The sequence below is a fragment of the Lactuca virosa genome, chromosome 3, assembly GCF_052849685.1.
Source record: "Lactuca virosa cultivar CGN04683 chromosome 3, Lactuca_virosa_CGN04683_v6, whole genome shotgun sequence".
Lineage (NCBI taxonomy): Eukaryota > Viridiplantae > Streptophyta > Magnoliopsida > Asterales > Asteraceae > Lactuca > Lactuca virosa.
This window is the reverse complement of record NC_136428.1, coordinates 154,809,887-154,818,321: the sequence shown is the minus strand read 5'-3', so window position 1 is coordinate 154,818,321 and position 8,435 is coordinate 154,809,887.

The window sequence follows — 8,435 nt, the reverse complement described above, 5'->3', positions numbered from 1 at the left end:
GGACCACCGTGATATCACCAGACCACAGCCAGAACAACTCTGTAACACCGCCAGAACCACCAGACCGGCCCCTTTTCACTTCCTTCATGTCTGCATGTTTGTCATCTCCTTCCGCCTCTCACTGTTGGAAACCACCACCTCCCCTGTGCACTTACTATCACCGTACCGCCACCAGAGTATGCTTGTTCACCACCTCCTACCATCGAATTGTTACCATATCTTGTTACATCGGACCTCGTTTAACGACCATCAGATCTCAATTCGCCGGATAACACAAACATCACTTCCTCCTTTACCTAACACCATAAACGCCGCCTCTTCCTCCTTATGGCCACCGACGTTGTTGCATTGTTTCCCACAACCTCCTGTAGCTCTCTCTCTCTCTCTCTCTCTCAAATGATTTGTTATATATGGTGGTTTTTTTTGATAAATCACTTTCTAAGATGTAACAATAACAATTTTCGGTTTATTTGTTAATTTGGCATCAGTTTTGTTGTTATATCTCATACGCATTCATCTGGATGATTCACAATTTTTCTAATTTTGGGTTTTGTGTTTTTGAGTTGATTTGGTTTATGATCTGTGAGTTATTAACGATCCAATCTTCTTCAGTTTTGAAGTTTGGGTGATGGGAAATTTCCAACTTACTATGTATGTATCCCAACCATTCGATCAAATGCCAAAACCAAAAAATTTTATAGTGGAATAAAACATTATTAAATTACAATCATGGATGTTAGATTGTGCTAGAGCTAGTTATTTATTTATTGTGTTCCTACTATTAGATCAACTATGATAACATATCGTATCTTAATCTTTGGTTAAAAAGAGTTAAAGTTATATTAGTTGTTAGACATTCATCTCCAATAGAAAACCAAGTCCAACTTTTTATTTTGTTTCGTTGTTGAGAAAGATGAATAAAAGTACCACAACTGTTAATGTTACCTTTCTTCTATCTTTATCTGTTACACTTAGTAGTCTAAGGAATGATATGTAATAAAACTGAGTCAGTACATGACCATGTTTAGGTGGCTTCAACTAAAATTCGTTTTTGTAAGGATTTTTTGGATTATATGTAGATACAATATATAATTTTAGCTCTACTCATTATTTACTTATTTTTAATAAATTTTTTATGTACGAAAGTAAAAAAATGACCGTAATAGCAATATAATGAAAACTATATTTTCTAGTATTCTTAGAAAATAAACTTGCAACTAAATTAGAACCATGAAATCTAAAATTAGTTTGTATCATTAAAAATTACATAAATAAATAATTGATTGCCGACAATTGTTTACCACCAGTCCATTTCTATTCTATTCCATCAGACAAAACAAACATTTTTTTGTTTAAGACAATCGAACGAGCATACTTCATCTAAAACACACATCAAGGGAAAAAACAATGAAACACAATTTAATAATGAACGAATCCATTTACAAATATATATAAATCACATGTGTTCAAATAGACGAGAATAACTAATGAATCGGTAATGCGAAAACGAGTTTTATCCAAGTAAATCATATGTGATTACACATATATATATATATATATATATATATATATATATATATATATATATATATATATATATATATATATTCACATGTGATTAATTACACGAAACCAACTATTTAATTGAAAATGTGAAAACGAAATTGCACAAATAAATCATATGTGATTAATTACATATAATCACATATGATTTATATAGACAAAATTATTTTTTACATAGTCGATTTAATATTACTTCTCTTGTATTTAATCACATGTGATTATATGTATTTAATCATATTAGATTTATATGAACAAAAATGAATTATTTCCATATAAATCATATGTGATGAAATACATATATAATCACATTTAATTATATACACGAGAACAATTAATGAATCGAAAACGCTAAAATGTATATTGTACATATAAATCATATATAATTCGATATATATAATCACATATGATTATTTGTACCTAATCACATATGATTATTTGTACCTAATCACATATGATTTTTCTATACAAGATTCATTTTTGTATTATTGATTCGATAGATGTTCTTTAGAAACTTTAATCATATGTGATTAGAATATATGTATATAATCACATATGATTTATATGAAAATATTCGTTTTGCGTTTTCAATTCAATATTTGTTCTCGTGTTTTTAATCACATGCAATTATATGTATCAAATCACATATGATTTATATGTGCAAAATTTGTTTTTGCGTTCTTTATTCAATAATTGTTCCTTGTCAACTTTAATCATATGTGATTAAATACATCAAATCACATGTGATTATATGTATCTAATCACATATGATTTGTATGGACAAAAAAGAATATTGTCAATATAAATCATATGTGATTAGATACATATAATCACATGTGATTACATACAAAAGAACAACCATTGAATCAAAAACATGAAAACAAATTTTTGTCCAGATTAATCATATATTATTAAATGCATATAATCATATATGATTAAATACATGAGAAAAATTATTCAATGGAAAACATGTAAACAAATCTTGTTTGTATAAATCATATGTGATTAGATACATATATTCACATATGGTTATATGTATTATATAATCATATGTGATTTATGTGATAAAATACATAGAATCAAACATGATTTATGTGATTATATGCATTCAATCACATTTCGTTGCAGGTAGTAAGTGGTAGGGGTGGAATTGGTACGGTACCGGGTATTTTTTTCCCAAACCGTGTACCGTACCAATTATAATTGGTATGTAATTTTAGTTACCACTACCGTACCAAGTATAGTTGGTACCAACTTAATTGGCTACCAGTAAGTTCGGTTAGTACATGTTGGTAATGGTATATACCAACATGTATGGGTGTGTGAGGAATTAAGATTTATGTGTTATTGTGCACTTAAATGATACATGTAGGTTTTGTAAATAAAAGTTTTCTGAATGGTTGGATTGGAAATTCGATACAAAAAAGATTTTATAATTTTGTACCATGAGTTTAAACTAAACAATAGAGTAAATGGGATATGTTAATATGAGTTTAAACTTTAAAAGCTACTAGACGGTAAATGCTAATATCAAAGCACTTGAACTCTTAACCGTTAAATACATTTAAAGTTTAAATATACAATACTTTATATATATGAAAAATAACTTGGTTGGTACGGTAATACCGTGGCATTTAAAACCTTTTACCATTACCGTACCATTATTAATTAATTGGTACGGTACTACCAGCCAAACATGTTGGCTACCAAACATATTGGCTACCAACATAATTGGTTCGGTTGGTACACATGTTGGTTGGTTTTCCATGGTACATATTTGCCACCCCTAGTAAGTGGTGGTGGTATGGTGGAGATGGGTGGTGGTTGGTGGTGATGAAGGTGTGTAATGCCCAAGTTGCCAGATATTTCCTTTTGTTGCTTAATTGAGTAAATATATTATAGTTTTGGGAGGAGGGTCGTACGCTGGGCGTACATAGCATACACACGGCGTACAAAGGTGAGGCGCGAAGTGGGGGAAGCCCATGCGTATGCTGGGCGTAAGCTGGCCATATGCAAACCCTAAATTTTAGGTTTTGCACCTTAAGTTCGTCCCAACCTTCATTACCTCAGCCTCCACTGTCCCTAAAGTACTAAACTCGAACCCTAAGCCTCTTGCATGCATCCTGAGTTAATCTTGAGCATTTTTGGTGATATTTGGTGATTTTAAAGAAGAATGAGTTTGAAGAAGGAGTAAGAACGTGAAGAGGACTTATAGATCCATAAGTTTGGCATCATTTCTGACTCATTTGAGGTATAAAGCTTTAACCTTGACCATTGCATGCTTAGATATAGTTTTGGGGTGTTTGATGTTGCATTTTGGCTCCATCCATGCATTCAACAACATAAAGTTTATAACTTTATGGTTTAGGACGTCTTTTATGGCCTAGATTTATGTTCTGTACGTGAGGAATTAACTAATTAAGTCATAATGACGTTTCTAAGATGGCTGGCCAGTACGCTAGGCGTACCCCTGGTACGCTGCGCTTACTGGGTCAACATGCCGTAACTAATCAAGGCCAGCATACGCTGGGCGTACATGCCAAGTACGCCGCACATACACATGCAATGGTTCAAATGTGGTTTTTGGGCCCTAGGACTTTGGGCCTGTATTTGGTGGGCCTCAAGCCCACCTATGGATTAAGGCCTTTGGGCCTAGGCCTAGTATTGATGGTATTGGGCCTTATTATGCCTTAAGTCTTAGTTAGACGGACTTGTACATTTTAATTTGAAAGTCGGGCCTTGGAAAGAAGAGGCTCAATAGGGCAAGGATTAGGGAACCTTTACCTTATGTCATGAATTAGGGTTTCGGTCTTGAGGATAGTTTTAGATCCAATGTCTTATTAGGAGGTTTGTTGTGCTATAGGGAGAGGAGTTTCGAGTCGTCCAAGGAGTAAGATTTGACATTTGCAGTTGAGGTGAGTCCCCCTTCGTGAATGTTACGGGTCGAAGGCACCAAAGCCGACCCTTTTATTTATTGTATTGTATGATGGTTGTCTGTGTGATAATTATCATGGTTCGCGTTTGCTTGATGGTTATGAGATTTATGTGTGTTAAATAGACCCCGTAACCAGTTGAAATAAACTGGTGGGTAGGCCGGGCACCCAGACATGCCTGGCAGGGTAGGTCGGGCATCCAGATATGCTTGACAGGGTAGGTCGAGCACCCAGATATGCTCGACAGGGTAGGTCGGGGATCCAAATATACCTGACAATATGTTTGTGTTATATGTGGTATGGTGGGGGAAACTCACTAAGCTTTGTGCTTACTGTTTTAGTTTGTGTTTCACGTACTTCCAGCTCAAAGGGGAAGGGGCCAGCTTGATCACGACGCATCACACTATGATTTTCCGCAGTAGGGATTTTGGGACTTATGCTCTGATAATTTTTTTCCACAAATTGTCTTGATTATACACTATAACTATTTTATGTTTTTGTGATCTTGGAATCAACGAGGTTTTATGTTTGTGATTTGGTAAACCTAAAAAAATGAAATTTTTGAGTCGTATTTTTGGGATGTTACAAGGTAGGGGAGGGTGGTGGTAATGGGTGGTGGTCATGATCGTGGTTGTGGGTGGTGAGTGATGGGGGTCATGGGTGATAGTTGGTTTATTGTAGTTGTGGGTGATAGTGGTGGTGGTGGTGAAGGATGGTGGTTGCATGTGGTAATGTTGGTGGTGGTGATGGGTAGTGGGTTGTGATGGTGGTAGTTAGTGATGATGTTGGTGGGTGATGATGGTGGTGGTGGTGGGTGGTTGTAGTAGAGGGTGGTGGTGGTGGTTGGTGGTGAGGGGTGGTGGTGATGATGGGTGGTGGTGAGCTTAGTGATGGTGGGTGGTGCGGAGTGGTGGAGGCAGGTGGTGGTGGGTGGTGGTTGGTGGTGGTGATGGTGGTGGGTGGTTGTGATGGGCTGTAGTGATGGGTGGTGGAGGTGCATGGTAGATGATGGATAGTGGATGTGGGTGGTGTTCGTTGGTGGTGGGGGTGGTGGTGGTGGTGGTGCATGGGAGTGGTAGTGATTGGTGGTGGTGGTAGTGGTAGTGGGGGTGGTGGTGGTGGGTGGTAGTTGGTGTTAGTGGGTAGTGGTGGTGGTGGTGGAGATGGGTGGTAGTGGTAGGTGGTGGTGATGGGTGGTGGTGATGGATGGTGGAGGCGGGTGGTGGTGATGTTTGGTGGGGGTGGTGGCAAGTGGTGGTGATGGTGGTGGGTGGTGTTGGGGTTGGTGGAGGCGGATGCTAGGGATGGGTGGGTGGGTGGTTGGGGTGGTAGTGGTTGGTGATGGAGGCGGGTGGTGGTGGTGATGGTGGATGGTTGTAGTTGATGATGATAGGTGGGTGGTGGTGGGTGGTGGGGTGATGGTTAGTAGACATTGAGGCTACTCAGCTGACCAGCTTCTGCCCTGAGGGGTCCTAGGTTAGATTTGATGCGGGTTGTTTAAGGGAGCGGGCTAGGGACTGGTGGGAGGAGATTGGTTATGCTTTGGGAGGATCCAGCCATTGACGCCATGACCTGGCCAGATTTTGTGACCAGGTTCTGGGCAGAGTTCACACCAGCAGTGGAGATTCAGCAGATGGACAGGGAGTTTTTAGACATGAGACAGACGACAGAGACTGTGGCAGAGATTACCGCCAAGTTCAGGGAGAGGGTGTTGTTGGTGGCCCATTATGCAGCTGATGAGGAGATGAAGAAAACCTGGTATCACGATATGTTGAGAGGAGATATCAGAGAGTTTGTTAGCTATTCGGCGTGCCCGACTCTCGACGATATGATTGCCAGTGCACGAGAGCGAGAGATTGATATGGAGCACATTGGAAAGAGGAAGGCAGAGCCTGGTCAGACTGTTGGGGTTTCTGCGAGGAAACCCAAGGGATTCGACCCGAGGTCAAAGGGCCAGTAGGGCCGGAGCCGCTGTGGGAAATGCGACAAACCACATGAGGGAGCTTGTAGGTCAGGGGGCTCAGGCTGCTATAAGTGCGTCAAGACTGGACACTTTAGTAGGGATTGTACTACCCCTACTCCCACCCTTTAGACATCAGAACTAATTTGCTTTCATTGCAATCAAAGGGGCCATAAGAAGGCACATTCCCCGAGTCTAGCATCAGGAGCGCCAGTAGTGGCGCCAGCTCCAGCGACCCTGAGGATCACAGATGGCCGTCAGGGCAAGACGGATTCTCCAGTGGTGAGGAGTCGAGCTTTTCAGGTGACCGCCGAGGAGGCGCGGTCCACATCAGATGTGGTGATGGGTATGTTTCTTTCCTGTAGCTTTTATTTTATGTTAATTTCGATACTTATATTTTATGTGTTTTGTTCTAGGATCGTTCCATGTGAACGATATTCCTTTTTTGGTATTGTTTAACTCGGGGGCCATCCAATCTTTAGTATCTCTTACGCTCAGCAAGAGGTTTGCCATATCTCCGAGTGTGCTAGACTACCCGTTAGAGGTTGAGATTGCAGACGACGATCCGTTCGAGCATCGAGTGTCCATCGGGATTGTGTTTTGAGGATGTGCGGCGAGCATTACGCTATTGACTTGGTTCCCATCCCTCTGCGCGGGAACAAGGTCATAGTTGGGATGGATTGGCCGAGCCCCAATGCGGCAGTGATTGATTGTGAGCACCAGCTAGTGTGTGTGCGGACCCCAAGTGGGGGAGAGTTGGTGGTCTAGGGAGAAGGAGCTCAGCGCGACCCCGTTTTATGTTCAGTTGCTAGGGTCATGCGCTATCTCCATGAGGGCTGCTTGGGGTTTGTCGCTTACGTTATGGTTACTCAAGAGCAGGATAGGGCAACGGTTGATGGAGTGCCAGTTATTCGAGAGTACCCAGACGTGTTTCCGGAGGATTTACCTGGAGTGCCTCCGGAGAGGCAGGTGGAGTTCCGAAACGATTTGGTTCCTGGTGCAGCCCTTGTAGCCAAGGCACCATATCGATTGGCCACACCATAGATAAAGGAGTTGTCTACTTAACTGCAGGAGCTGCTAGATAAGGGATTTATCAGGACGAGTAGTTCACCTTGGGGTGCACCGATCTTGTTTGTGAAGAAGAAGGATGGGTCGCACTGGATGTGTATTGACTACCGGGAGTTGAACAAGATAACGGTGAAGAACCGTTATCCACTCCCAAGGATCGATGATTTGTTTAACCATCTTCAGGGGGCGTCTTGGTTCCTCAAGATTGATCTACGCTCGGGATACCACCAGATGAGGGTCAGGGAGGACGATGTGCCGAAGACAGCCTTTCGGACTCGATATGGCCATTACGAGTTCGTGGTGATGCCTTTTGGACTCATCAATGCCCCAGCCGCGTTCATGGACCTCATGAACCGTGTGTACAGACCGATGTTGGATCGTTCGGTGATAGTATTTATTGATGACATCCTGGTCTAGTCCAAGACCCAAGAGCAACATAAGGAGAATCTGCGAGAGGTGTTGGATACCCTTAGGAGGGAGAGGTTGTACGCGGAGTTCTCCAAGTGCGAGTTCTAGTTGCGCGAGGTGCAGTTTCTGGGGCACGTTGTCTACCAGGAAGTTATTCTGGTCGATCCGGCCAAAGTGAAGGCCGTGATGAGATGGGAGGTCCCGAAGTCTCCATCTGAGATTCGGAGCTTCCTTGGGCTAGTTGAATATTATCGGAGATTTATACAGGACTTCTCCAAGATAGTAGTACCCATGACCTAAATGACGAAGAAGACTACTGTTTCCGCTGGGGGCCTGAGCAGCATGCAACATTTGAGACTTTGAGGCAGAAATTATTTGAGGCGCCGATTTTGACACTGCCTGAGGGTTTCGTGGATTTCGTAGTCTATTGTGACGCGTCTATTTCAGGGTTGAGCGCGACCTTGATGCAGATGGAGCATGTCATCGCGTACGCCTCGAGGCAGTTG